Here is a 15,027-nt window from a genome sequence, read left to right as displayed (position 1 = left end):
GCTTTAAGCAAATCCCTCTGTGTGCAGCTTCCTCGAGACAAAAGGACGAAGACGGCGGCCTGTATTTATCAAACTTGTAAAAAAAAAAATTAAAAAAAAGACAGCTGAAAGCTTTGAAGTACCAACTTAACAGTGAAAAAAGTCTTTCCTGAGTGTAAACAATGAGACGCATTTATCGAACGAGTAAAGATGGTTGTGGTCTGTTCGGGCTTTCGAAACCCCTCACACATTTTAGCATCGTTTTCTGAAAAAGATCCAATATTTATAATTCACTTCATGATCTTTTTTTTTTTTAACTGAGGTGATTTTTGTCTTCCATTTGTTACTCGATTATTTGGGGCGATTTTTTTTTTTTTTTATCCGTTTTTTCCACTGGACATGAAAATGCGCAGCATTATTCCCTTTTTTTAATTTTTTTATTTTTATTTTTTATACACAATATCCTCCACCTCACACCTTCCTTCCCGCTCTCTATGTCGGCAGAATCCACCCTTCCGGTACATTTGGAACAACTATAAAGAGGTTTGATTTCTGACTTCAGACAATAACCCGGTCCTTGCTCTTGTTTTTTTTCCTCATTAACTTCTTTAGTTCCTTTTGTTGTGACCGGTCTACCTGCCCTCTGCTGCTGAGAAAGCACCCTCGTATCATGATTCTTCCGCCGCCGTGCTTCCCTGTAGGGATGTAAAATAATGTTAACTGACCCAAAGAGTTCATATGTTGTCCAATCAGACCGAGCAATAATTTGTCCTAATGTCTCTAAGCCTTTTCATCAGGCATTTCTTCATTCATTTCTTCATTTCAAAGGTCCCATTCGAGTGCTGCTGAGATGGCCGTCCTCCCGTCTCTGCAGACGACCTGTGTCATGCAACAGGTTGGCAGTTCAGGACACGTCTCACGGACGATTCAAGTGAACGGGGTGCACAACGCTGCAAATGCTCTAAATACTTCTGCAAAAAAGACATTTAAGGCTTTTTTTTTATTTTCAGTATATTTCCAAATCATGTGATTATTTCTTGTTGTCGTGAGTCGTCCCCTCATTCCTCATTTTTCGTCCATTTCCTGTTGTTCGCTTTCATTTCAGATATCTTCACTTCCTGTCCTCGTGTCTTTCCCACCTGTGCGATTGTCCTCTCAGCTGCTACCTGCAATTTGTTTGGACTCAGCCTCCGGATCTACCGCCGGTGTTTTTGCCTGTTTAGCACATTATCATCTCAACTTTACTCTGTGTCGTTCGAGTTGTGCTTTTAAACTCACACTTTGGGTCATTCCAGTTTTAAATGAATTACAAATGAAATATACAACACAGTAAAGTGTACGAAAAGGTAAAGTCTGAATCAGACGGCGCCCGTCGGGTTGTGAACAGCCGTTATGAAGCCTCCAGTTCTGATTTCGGTTGTCGCCATCTTGCTAGTTTTGGAGCCAGAAGTGAGCATACGAGGACGAGGTGAGGAGGAGCGAAGGATTGGATCTGACTCGATCTGATTGGGAACCTGAGGACGCTACGTCCCGCTGACCGATAGCCGTAACCTGACCGCACCACAGACCTGTCAATCAAACAGGCACGTTCCACTTTCTGAGATTTAATATCTATTTAATGATGAGAATATTTTCAGATGAACCGCCAGAAAACTTACAAGGACGAGGGAATTTAGAAAACGATACTACATTGACTCGTGGAAAAAAATCGATTGACTTTGTATTTCATGAGAGAAGTTGAATCGGAGTCCATGGAGCCGGACCCTTTTTAAGGCCAACCCCTAATGGCCGTCGGCGGTATTGCAGTTTAAGGCATTGGCCTAATTTTTCAGACCCGAAAGCTACGTCCACTTTTATATACAGTCTATGGTCTGAAGACTTTATTAATCCACTGTATACTTTAGAAATATATGGCGATAAAACTATATAAGAGGCAACAAAATTCAAACAAATCCTATCAGGTGAATTTAGTACCACACTTTTAATGTCAGTTTCGTTCTGGTCCGGTTGCTTCTCTGATAAATACCAGAAAATAAGAAAGCTAAAACTATTCTATTCCTAATTATAATGTGATGCGTAATCTGTTATTATCAGACAGAAAACGTCCTCGTCTCCGTTTCTGTCCTGAAGTCATCGAGGATCAACTCCGAATTCAAATTAAAGGTCCTCTGAAGCTCTGCTTAATGTGAGTATTTTTAAGTCCAAACAAGTTTGACTAATAGCTTTGTTTGACGTCACATTGGCACACGGACATTATTTTATATATCTCCTGCTTTGTTTATGAAGTACAAACTTTCATATTAAGGGAGGAAATCTTTCCAAATCTCTCTTAAGTAGTTGAGTTTACTCCGAAGGCGTACGATCGAGCCTGTTTATGAGATGTGACCATAGTTGGAGCCCAAATATGAGGAGGATGTGACGCGTTGGCGAGGGGCCAGCCACCGGCCCGGACCCCGTGCTTTCTGGCTTTCTTCTCTGTTTGTCAGCACTTCCAAACATGGCTACCTGCGGGGAGCAACACAGAGCGAGACTCTCTCTTCGGGATGCCAGGCTCCTGTATATTATGTTTCTAGCGTGCCTCGGATTTTTTTCACCGCAGCCTAAGTTACTCCAAACAGAGCCGAGCAGTCCGAGTCCCGCTGATACCTCGGCCGCCCCCCAAACAAACCCGTTGCCGTGATACCGTCCTCCCGAGCAGACGAAAGATGAATGCAAAGCGGTGAAGCTCGTTATGTGCCGTTATTAAGGCACCTTTTTATAAAAGAGGCTTTAATTCATGACCCGTAATGATGTTATTTTAGCCATTATTAAGAGCAACTTTGTGGTTGCCAGGTTGTAGAAAATCCTCCTTCTGCATGACGCTCGCTTTATTTTACGCCATTTGTTCAAAATCTCTGAAAATAATATTTTCATGTAATATAATTGTTTGGGAAGTAAAATTACTGATACCGTAATATCAAAATACTCCGATACATGTAGGATTCCTGCATTGAAACTGAAACTAAGAAAAACAAAAGTTTGTAAGGATAATCAGAAATACTTATTTAATGAATTAAAAGAAAAATAACTTCTTTTTTTTCTTTCTTTTTTTTTTGTAGATTAAGTCAAATATTTGTGCTGTGCAGCGTGCTTAGTATCAAAGGAAGTGGATACATATAACTCGCTGCAAAATAAAAAAAAATGTGATCTCGACAATCACAAAAACAACCTGATTTTTAATACTCACGCATTTGTTCCTGCATGTTATTTTGTTACTGCGTGATTTGTTGCTTGTCTCAGCTACCTAATTATTGCCTAGAAGTAGAAGAAGAAGCATAAACATAAATCATGTCTTCATACAGCACCTGCAAGACAATATCATAATAATAAAAAAAAAACACGCAAACCAAACGTGTCACATCTTCCTTGGAATAATCCCGCAGCAATGTGGGTCTGGGGCGAGAATGGGGTTTTGAAATCTGACAGCAGCTATGTGACTTATTTTCAGCAATTTAGATCTCAAATTGCGTCTTGTCGGGAGCATTTCGAGGCTCCCCTCAGTCATGCCTCAAATTGTGTCCCACGTCTCTCTATCGCGTCTCGATCTCGACGCATCTTTACAGGTTCACTCAGCAGCCTCTGCCGCAATTACACCTAAAAGTTACACGAGGACACAGGGCGCATTAGAAAACGCTGGTCCAGCTTGACGCAAACCGCACACGCGCACACACACACACACACACACACACACACACACACACACACACACACACCTCGCAGCACGAGCATGCAGCAGGAAAGCAGTCTGTTGTAGTTGGAGTGGAGACGGTGGGTTTTTTTTAATGACACGGTATCTTTCAGAACGCCATTCCCATAATTATCCTCCGTCTGACGTGGATCTGTCGTTAGCATTGATTGTTTGTCCTGATGCCCACCTCCTCGGGGAGAAAAGTGTGCGAGTGTGGCGCGGAGGGAAGGGAAGGGGAAGGGGAAGGGAAAAGGGAAAAGGGGGGATGTTTGGATATCCACCACCCCGCCCCCACGAGCTGGACAGGTTGCATTCAGGAGCCCGCGGGAGGCCCAAACTGGAGCCATTGGTGAGATTGGTATCGTATTAATGGCTCTGCAGGCTCCAAGATACATAGCAGCAAAAAAAAAAAAAAAAAACATAAGAGGCACTGGAATGCAGAGCTCCCTTGAATCATTGTCATAATTAGGGACAATTGCACACGCAGACGCTGGACCTATTGTGCTCATTTGGAGCCCGTCTGGTCGGACTTTTTCTCATGCCTCGGTGCGCTGCTCGTGTCTGCGCGTTTGCGTGACATAAAGGAACAGTTCGACATTTACAGAAAGTTTTGTCTGTTTGCTGTTTTTGGCCAGCGGTTAGATGAGAAAAATCGATGCCTCTCTTCGTCGCTGCGCATCGAATGGGAGCCTACGGCCGGAGGATAGTTAGCTTAGCTTAGCATAAAGACTGGAAACAGCAGGGGGAAAAAGGCGGAGTTTATCTGTCTTGTGGTGACAAATTACATTTTTTTTTTTTTTTTTTTTTTTTTTTTTTTAAAGTCCTGATTAGCAAAGTGGCGCAAAGTAAAATGGTTTTATTTCTTACGGGAAGACAATTAAGAAACGACAAAAGAAGTCAGCGCTGCGTCTCCTGTGACAAGAACAGTAAAAAAAAAAAAGGTCAAATAGAAGTTCTGCAGGAATTACTGAACATAAAAATCTAAATAATTACGACCGAGGGAGGACAGAATATTTTATCAGTATCAAATGAAATAAATGGCTTCACTAACTGGTGGTCTCAGACATAAATTATTGCTGATGGAGATACTGGGCGTCACGCTGAATCTCCACAAAGCGGAGGAGTGCTGGAAAGACTTTTATTTTATTGTCTGGGGTTATCGAGAGAGTTTGTTTCTCTGATTTCTAAAGTCAGTTATGGATGTTTATTCAGAAATAAATAATGACTTCATTGGAAAGTGTAATTGACAAATATTTGCGTTCTGTCTTTGTGTTTTAATTATGGCTCCAAAAAGAAGTGACATTTTCTTTTTCTTTTTATCCAAATTAGATCACTAAAGGTTTTAAAGTAAACGAAGTGAACTTCATTAAATGAGTATCGGTGTCACTGCTGTAACTCCAAGTGCTGAAAACCTTTTGGCTTTACTAAAAACCAGATCAAACATGTTTATAAGTGAACTTCACAGGTGCTGGATGTGGAGACAACTTTGGCCGCAAGTTATTTTATTCATCTTTATTATAAAGACGCGACTGGAGTCTTTATTGACTTTATTTAGTGTTTAAATGAGTTCCTCCGGTTACACTGCAGGGCACGTCGTATTCTCAGGCGTCCTTATGCAACAGCGGCACGAAGCTCGGTTGTTATGGAGAACATGTCAGACATCTCCGCCTATGACGGATGATTGGACCTGAAATAGCACTATTGACTCTAATAAGGGCAACTATCCCTCATTATGTGTTGCCTGAGTGATAGCAGAGGATGGACCGCGGGGACTAAAAACAGGAGACCGGCCGGTCTGCAGCTCGGGATGTCTGATGGGTGTGGCTATAAATATAAGAGGGCAAACATTAAGTAGTGTCTTGGTTTTCAACTGGTATGTTTAAATATACAGGACAGTAGATTCAGAGAGTACTCAGGCCCAAAGTAACACTTACCCCACGTTAGATAAATATATATAAAGTTTTTATATTGTTCTCTCTGTGTGTTTTACTTCCAACGTGTTAACATCGATAAACAGCCGGCCAAACTGCTTTTCAAGAGCCGGTGCTGCTCGCTCCGTTAATGACTTCATACAACAATGAGTCGGGTTGACAACGTTGAATTGGAGTGAAACTAGGAAAGAAAAGAAAAAGAGACATCTTTAATTGACTGCAACATGAATAACGGATAAATGTAAACAGCCTTACGTTCACATTGTTGACCACCGGGTGAGTAACAGGTCAGGATCTGAAGACTGACGAAGGGGTCAACCGAGAGAGTAGCAGAATCGCATATATAGCGACGAAACATTCACGTTTATATGTTCACAAATATCTTGAAATCCTAATTTTTAAAAAAAAAGTCACTATTCTTTATCATTTATCACACCACGAACATAAAACACTTACAGCCAATCGCTTTCTGAGGACACGAGGGATTAAACACGGGACGCCACACGGCTGCGCTTCATTCCTGGCGTCAACATAGAAGCACCACAAACCCATTTATGTATTTCAACAGTTAACTTAAATACTTCGTCAACATATAAACATATTCAGGGCTTTTTGATCCATGTAGTAGAAAGATTTCTATCAGCATGTGAGTGTAGCTCGATGGGCAAAAATGACCATGACCATGAATGTCTGAACCCCATATCATTGCAGTCGCTCACTGTAGTTGGTGAGATAGTTCAATAAAAAAAAAAAAATCTGAAACGTCAACGTTGTGCTGGCTTCATCGACTCCATGAAGCCGAAGATTGGAGTCACTAATCCAGAATAAAGCTGAAACACTTCTTATAAATGTTATGAGCCAAATAAGGTCGTTTTTTTTTTTTTTAATAAAAGAAAAACAACAGCGTTAATCTTTAATTGATTTAATTTCTGCTATTGACAGGCAGATTTGAGTCTAATCCCTCTACAGCTCTTTCTTTGTCAGCGTTCTCTCCTCTTTTGGCTGCCGGCGTGTTCACGAGCCGCAAAAAAACCCTCCAAACCTGGCCACACCCTGACTCGCTAACACCCGCTGCAGAGCCATCTTCAAATCTGACGAAATCTTTCTGCACTTTCCAGCTCGAGGGGAAGACGCTTCATCCGAACCCCCCCCCCCCTCCCCTCCATGAAACCGGTACGACACCTCCCGAAAGCACCTGAGTCAGCGTTTTTCCTTCTTCCTCCGCGGGAGTCTTCGCTGCGGTTTTTCATTCCTCAAATCAAACCTGTCGACCGATTGCGAATACATATACCGGCAGAAGGCTGATCCTCATAAAATGCCCAGGAGTCTGCCATTCATTTGTTCACGCGTGTGATCTCATACATCCCACTTCTGGGCAGCTCTTATCCCCCCATCCTCCCCCCCCCCGGAGGCTTTCCAGTAGAAATCCTACAGACGGTCTGATTTTGAAATATAGTTTAAAACATCTGCGGGAAGTTCTTTTAAAGAGACGGGACCGAAATACGTTCTTTTAAAGGTAAAAATAAGGTATTTTACATAAAGCTGTTATGCTGTTATGGGACTGTTGCTCCCCTACGTTGATCAAAAAAAAAATCTTACGGCACTGGAATATAATGCGACGGCTTTTGGGGATGAGGTGTTCAGTATGAAAATATAAACACAAAACATCTGTGTACTTTCACACAGTTCACGGACTGCAAACTGTAATCGTCCAAATCCTGGCAAAATCCCGGGGGATGTATGTTTTCACTAGTAAACATACCTCCTTCTCCCACACATTTAAATTAAAAAATGTAAAAAAAAGAAAGAAAAAAAAAGAGCATCTCTGGATGTTTTAGCAGGCTGATAAAACCTTTAAGAAAAAAAAAAAAGAAGTAATATTTGCGCACGTAACTCTTCTGCCTCGAGACAGGTTTACAGTCTCGTGCTGGCAGGATGGATTCCTGAAATAAACTTTCCAGACGCGGGGAGTGAAAACAACTCCCTTTTTCTTTTGTGAGGAAGACGAGGCTCGGCCCGATATTCATCAGTGGGGATAACCTCTGACCCCCAGAATCATATGACGCTGAGTGCCGGAGATCCCGCCGCAGCCAGACAGTCTGTCTGAGACGCCATCGCTCTCCCTTCCTGACACTTTCTCCCCCCTCACCCCCCCCCCCCAAACACCCCCCCCCACCTTCCCACCATCTCCCACTTTTTCCCGTCTTCTCTCCTCACCTCTCCTGCTATCTCAGGGACCGTCTGAAACCTGTTAGGGTGGGAAGGGGTGCCGAACCTCGTGTTGTACTTAAAAAAAAAAAAATGTAATAAAAACTCCCCCGCAGTTACTAATATTTTCGTTGGACCCTAACCTTGAAAACCTCAACACCCTCCTCACACACATGTCAGAATAACACAATAGTACTGAACTGGTTCAGTTTATGTCATCGTTAACCCTTAAAAACAAATGTGTCATTAGCCACAAGGGACTATTTTACACTCTTCGTAATTCATTCGTTTATTTCTCCTGAAATTCCTCATGCTCGACCATTTGTCTTTTATAATGTTGTCGAAAATGATTAAAAAAAAGTTGTTATTTATTTAGAGGGCAGTGTTGTAGTTTCCAGTTTGACCTGATGGTGGCAGCGTTGTCTTATTGTCACACCGCCTAAACAATCCCGTTCATTTTAAAACCAGTGGTCGGGTTTGGAAAAAGAACACGGTTTGGGTCAGAATAAATAATTGTACGAGCCGATATCACTGCAAAGCGTGTAATACCCACATCCGTCCACTAGTCCACAAAACCCACTGGTTCACGAACTGCCGCATCTTGTTTTTTTTTTTGAGTCACAAGTTACTCTAGTTGGACGAGCTGAATGAGGAGCGAGCGTTGAATCGGACTCCGTCTTCAAGGACACTAAGCCCCGCCCACTTATAGCGGAAACTTCTCTGCACCACAGGCCAGTTAATCAAACAGACACGCCCGCCCAAAAATGTGGCTTTTTGAAGGCCTAATATCTAACTAATGACAGGATTATTTTCTGATGGACCGCCAGAAAATTAATTAGAAGGAGTGATTTTAGCTCATGACGCCATTATGACTTGTGTAAAAAGTTCATTGACTTTGTATTTCTTGAGAGAAGTTGAATGGGAGTCTATAGAGACTTTTTGGAGCAAACCCCTAGTGGCCATCGGTGGTATTGCAGTTTCAGGAACTTCCGCATCGGCCTCATTTTACCTCATTTGAGTGACATTTGGCCAAATATTTTAATCAAGAGTTAACAAAGACTCTCAAAAGACTTCAATTATATTATGAGATAACTTATGAAACTACTTATTAGATGGAAGTGAAAAGAAAAGAAACCCTGGTGCTCCCGAAATATTCAGATAATTTACACAAACCTTCTCTGCAACAATGTTTGTACAATCCCTTACTCGCCCTGCTCTTTTAAATATTACTGACATGCACTTGAATGCATATAAACATCTTTTTATAAGCTGCAAGAAATAAGATACCTTCAGGAAACCCTCCTACAACAGACCAACTTCTTTCACTCCACTGCAAACCCCGGAGATACCAGCGCGCAGACGAGATGGTGGGCTCTCACCGCTCCAAACAATCACCATTAGGTAGGCCATGACAGAGCTTTTCCACACCGTGCAACGGGCTGAAACAGCTGCTGACAAGTCCCGAGTCCGGTCTGCTGCGATGCTGCTTCTCAGGACATACCTCACCATGAAGACTTGATAAACATAAAATATCCAATGACCATCCTTCTGAATCTAATTTAATGTAAGCCCTGGAAATTGTTCCCACGTTGCAGCAGCACACCGCGGCCGACTGGAGCTGCTTCATCGTTTGCGATCTCGGGTTTTAACGCGATGCACTGGATGTCACGGTTGCCGTATTTAACTTTTTTTTTTTTGAATGATAATTATAGAGCACTATAAAGTAGATAAATCTCAGGGCAGGATGCATTCATGCTTTCACTGATCCAAACGAGGAGCCACTAAACATGTAATTACCTTATAAAAGAAGTATGCACCATTTACATGCAATCCCCAAAAATGTAAGGACAGATGATGTGGTGATTTTCCAGCCAGATAACAACTTGGATGTGGTGTTTATGCCCTAATCAGTGTTGAGGCCTGTTGCACACAGCTTGCATAATGAACCCGAGTAATTACAGCAGCTGTAATTTCATGTTCTCCTACGCAGACTCTTACCTCATTTTTTTGTTTTGTTTTGTTTTGTTTTGTTTTATTGCTGTGGTGTTTACAGTAAATTAAATATATGCCCTCATGATGTATGGTTAACAAAACATGACGCTGTGTTTTGATGAAAGGGGGGCAGCTTGGTGAAATCCCCCCCCCCCCTCAGCTTACAGGAACAAATGCATACATTTCTGTTCACTTCATAATTTTGGCAGCCGTAATGTTTGAGGCATTTCACTCAAGTGAGTCATGAGTTGGAGCCGGAGCATGTGTGCCAAGGCTTCGAGCGCCGCGGCGTTTCAGAGATGAGGCGGACAGCATGAGGTGACATGTTTTTGCTGCTATAGAGGACACGGGAGATACTCCTGTAATGAGTGCTTTGTGAGATAATGGCATGCACGAGCCCACCTCATGCTACGTTTCTTCACTCCAAAGGCACACACGAAAAAAACAAAAAACAAAACTGCAACAGGAACAATGCCGAAACATGACATGTGGACATGTTGAAGGGTTGGCGGTGTGTGCAGGCAACATAACCTGGTTTCTACATGGCACACAGTTGTAGAGGGGCTTCGTGGCACTAAATAAAACTCAGTGGGGGAAACCCTAGTCCCATTTGTATCTGCCGTGCAAGTTAAAGGAGAAGTTCAAATTTTTTTGCATGTTTGTACATTTGACTTCTCCCATCCGTACTGGCATTTTTTTTTTTAAATGCTATAATCTCTCCTTTTTTTTTTTTTTTTTTTTTAAAGAAATAACAACAATTTTATACTAAAAAGACTTGAATTTTGGGGGCGTGTCTGGTTTGATTGACATGCCTGGAATGGAGTGAGGTTGTATAGTTGGGCGGGGCATAGCATCCTCTGATTCTCAGTCAGATCCACTCCCCAACTTGTCCAAATATGGTCACTTGAGGCTCCAGAAAAACAAGATGGTGACAGCTCGGTTTAAAACCTGAAGCCTTTTTATTAACATAAACCTGCAATAAGTGATTTTTTGTTTTGTTTTGTTTGGCCACTCGAGGGCAGCAGAAACATGTTGTTTGAAAACAGTTGCTTATTTACATCTCATTTCACCTGTCAAAGAGTTTACCTCCATTTTTAACTCTGTTTTTGGTCTTTACCAACTTCTCAAGGTGAATATCTGGTTGTTTCGCTGAGAAATACACCCCGATATTCACCAGCTAGTGTCTAGCAATCTCCGTGTTGTTTGATGTTTGCTGTGCAGGAAGCTCAGAGTTTGTGTTTTTTTTTACAGGTTTTCCCTGAAAACAGCCGCACGCCGCAAATGAAAAAAGTGCGAGCGAACCAAAACTGCGAAGTTGCCGACTAGACAACGAAACGATGAGCCACAACGTGCTAAAAAAAAAAAAAAAAAAGCTCATTTAACAGGTTCATCAGTACAAGTGTCCCAATTTGATGCTTGTTCTTATAAAACCACGGAAAGTGCTTCCTCACGATGAGCTTTGGGATCAATTTTCTACACGTGAATTTTTGTCCCCCAGCTCTCACGGGGAAAGCCCGTTTTGAAGCGATCTCTTGCAGCTCGCTATCTGTCATCGCATCAAACACGGCGTGAGCGAGCGAAGCGTCCCTTTTTAAAACCACTTAAAACCCGACGCGGCGCCCTTTCGCCCGCCCGCGACAGCGAGCTTGTGTTTCGCGGCCGCTCGGCCGACGCCGCGCCGCGAGCGCACGCAGAGAGCAGCGTCTGGACCCGGAGGAGCGGGATGGCCGACAGCTGTGCGCTCCCATCCGGAGACAACTGCCCGTGACGGCATTTCCTTGGATACTCCACTCACATACTGTGTCTTTATTTCCAGCGGTCAAGCTCCCGTGCAGCTCCCACCACGGATAAATGCAGCTTTGTCGAGAGTGACCCCCCCCACACCCCCCCCCACCCTCGCAGCTGTCCGCAGCCCCTTGGGTACTCGTCTGCTCGGCAACACCCCCCCCCAAAAAAAAAAAAAAAAGCAAGTGCATGTCAGAGAGGGCTAGAAATGAACATTCAAGTTGGAGAGACAGTTTTTCATGATAGAGCGCGGCCTACTTTGGATATCACGTCGAAAAAAAACCAAAACAACACTTTTGTCACACAAAGCCCCTCCTCCTCCCCCCCCTCCATCCCCCCATCCCATGCAACACATTCAAATCAGACACACCTGTGTACTTGTGTGTGCTCGACGTGTGTACTTCATGCGCACCTCGTTGAAATCTGGCCGGGGATACACCTCACACCTCAAACCATATTTCACAATTCCTGGTAGTTTCATGACTCACCGATGCTTCTGACGTTCCAGAAGTTGGTTCGTATTCGCGCTAAGCTGTTAACTTTCCCAGATTTTGCAGCCAACAACACAAACACAGAGATCTGGCAGCGCCGCACCCGAATGTAAACAGAACTTTTACGGAAAATGGGAGATTTTTTTTTTTTTCTTTCTCTTTACTGACGGGCACAGGCAGACACAGGTTAAAAACGTAACTTGTCCATAGTTACCCTCTATTGATCCCGTAACAGTAACCATACCGGTGCAGTGTTAAGCTGTGACCTGATTTTTCAGATTTAAAGCCGCGGTGCAGGGAAATCATTGAGCTACATCATAACCAAACGGTGTGTTGTAGTTCAAATGGTCTGAGGGGAGCGCGAAGACTTCCGCGCCTCCTCTCGGTTCCGTATTCAAGTTTTAGAGACAAATTGTTGAGAAAATATAACCAGGACGGATTTTTTTTTTTAAGGCAATCACACGTGATTTCCAGTTGGCCGTCCCAAAACGTGCAGAAACTAGTGCACTTCGGATATGAAACCTGATTCAATGGCAGAAAATGCCGGGGAAAAGTTATTCTCTAATTGGCAACAAGTAGGAGACATTGAACCTCCCCGTTGAACCTCCCCGTTGAACCTCCCCGTTGAACTTCCCCGTTGAACCTCCCCGTTGAACCTCTCCGTTGAACCTCCCCGTTGAACCTCCCCGTTGAACCTCCCCGTTGAACCTCCCCGTTGAACCTCCCCGTTGAACCTCCCCGTTGAACCTCCCCGTTGAACTTCCCCGTTGAACCTCTCCGTTGAACCTCCCCGTTGAACCTCCCCGTTGAACCTCCCCGTTGAACCTCTCCATTGAACCTCCCCGTTGAACCTCCCCATTGAACCTCCCCATTGAACCTCCCCATTGAACCTCCCCGTTGAACCTCCCCCAATTCATCTCTCCTCCTTTTGAGCCGCACGGAGTAGTATGTGGAGTTGGTGGGAGGAAACAGGAGCAGGGACCAAACTAGGGGGTTGTTTAAACTCTGCGATGGTCCGTCTCGCGAGGGCAAGTGGTGGTCTCCACTGGAGGGGGGGCGGGATGGGAGGGGGGGGTTGGTCTGCCGGCGTGGACGAGGGCAATGATAATGGGGAAAGAGGCCCTTGGCAATCTGGAGACAAAGGTGAAGAGAGGCTACAGAACCTTTGCACCTTTGCTTACCCTCGTCTGCTGTTAACTATTTTGGGCCCATTTCTACCCGATTTCACAAAACTCTATTCAACACTGACTTCTCACGCAAACACTGCAGAATCGCGGCTTCAATTGAAGAAATCATTTGATCTATTAAATCTAAAAAGCATAAATGTAATACTTTATTTCTGTTTGAAAATGTAAGACTGATTTGCTTCTTTTTTTTTTTTTTTTATTCTATCACTGAAACCTCCAAAAACATTGATTATAAACCTCCCCAAGTTGTACATTTTCTGATTCTAGGATGACATATAAAAGCAAAAAAAAAAAGTTTTGATGGAGATTTGATGCCTTCGGTTCTTAAAATTCTTTCATTACTTACAAAGTAATCGAAAACAAAACACATTTGAACCTTACGGACTGTAAGCAAGCCTACATTTATTGGATACAGATCTTAAAGCTTTGGTTAATAAGCAACTGGAAACACATTTTAGACATGATATTTAATGTTGCACCCTGTGGCTCTCGAGATTGATCCCTGCAAAGTCTTTAAAAAAAAAAAAAATCAAAAAAAAAAAAAATCAAAAGAAGAAACAAGTTTGGCTTTATAGGTTAAGAAAAACCTCTCGCTGCTGAAAAAAAAAAAAAAAAAAAAAAACGTGGCCCCAGCAGCTGAAGGTCTGAAGCCGGGCGGAGCAAGTGTGTCACTAATAAGGCCTTGACTATTACCTGGACTGACAGCCAGAGAATGGGAGGAGAAGGACTGGCTCCACACTGCTCAGTCAGCCAGAAAGCCCCCGAACGGCAGGGCTAACGCAGGTCAAGTGATTTGGCGCCTCGGGTGTATTAAAGCTATTTACAAGGGACTAAAGGATTTACGTTGCTTCACCCATTCGGCCTGCGCTTTTATACGACCTGGCACCGGACTGCTGCGTTTTTTTGTCTGACCCCCTCAATCAATACGAAGGGGTAATAAAGAACGTTGCCTTTACGGGTGTTTGGCTTTTTTGTTTAGTCGCAGAGGAAAGAGGGAGGCTTTTACGGCCGTTCTCCTGATGCCTGGTGTGAAGGCAAACACATGGAGGGACGTGGGATTACATGAGATCCTCTCCGCGCACACACACACACACACACACACATACGTACACGCGCGCACACACACACACACACACGTTCAAAAAGTTACCATTGTTAAGGTCTGGAGCCTTTTAAAATTCACTCAAACTCTCACCCAATTATTTAGAGTTCATCATCTAACCATGAATCAAACTGTTTTTCATAAACTGTGTTACAAGCGTTGCAACGACTTCACTTTCATCGCATCTTTTTTTTATTGAGCAAATTCCTTCTTTTTTTTTTTTTTACAAACGTCATGGCTTAAACATCATCACAGTGGGTTATGTGGTAATTGATGCAAACTCGAGGGTAGAACAAAGCATTTAAGAACATAAAACAATTTAATCGTAAAATAAAGAAGAAAGAAAAGCCACGGTTTTTTTTTTTTGGGGGGGTAAATAATATTGTTCCATAATAATATAAGTTTGCATTCTTATTTAAGCCCTTATAGTTTAAGGCTTTTATACAGACAAGAAACTCATCGTTAAACACTTCAAATCTGGGTTCAGCTTCGTATATGATTTGTGAAGATTTTTTCCAATAATCAGAATATTATTGACTAGAAAACCAACTTTTCCATTTTCCATGAAAAAGGTCGTAAACAATATCCTTTTGAGAAAAGTTGTGCAAGTTGGAAACCTCTTCAT

The sequence above is a fragment of the Brachyistius frenatus genome, unplaced genomic scaffold (genome assembly GCF_029030835.1).
Source record: "Brachyistius frenatus isolate BFR_SWC_R1_liver_20210118 unplaced genomic scaffold, ASM2903083v1 Contig_95, whole genome shotgun sequence".
NCBI lineage: Eukaryota > Metazoa > Chordata > Actinopteri > Embiotocidae > Brachyistius > Brachyistius frenatus.
The sequence above is the reverse complement of the archived record's forward strand: the minus strand, read 5'-3'. Positions refer to the sequence as shown.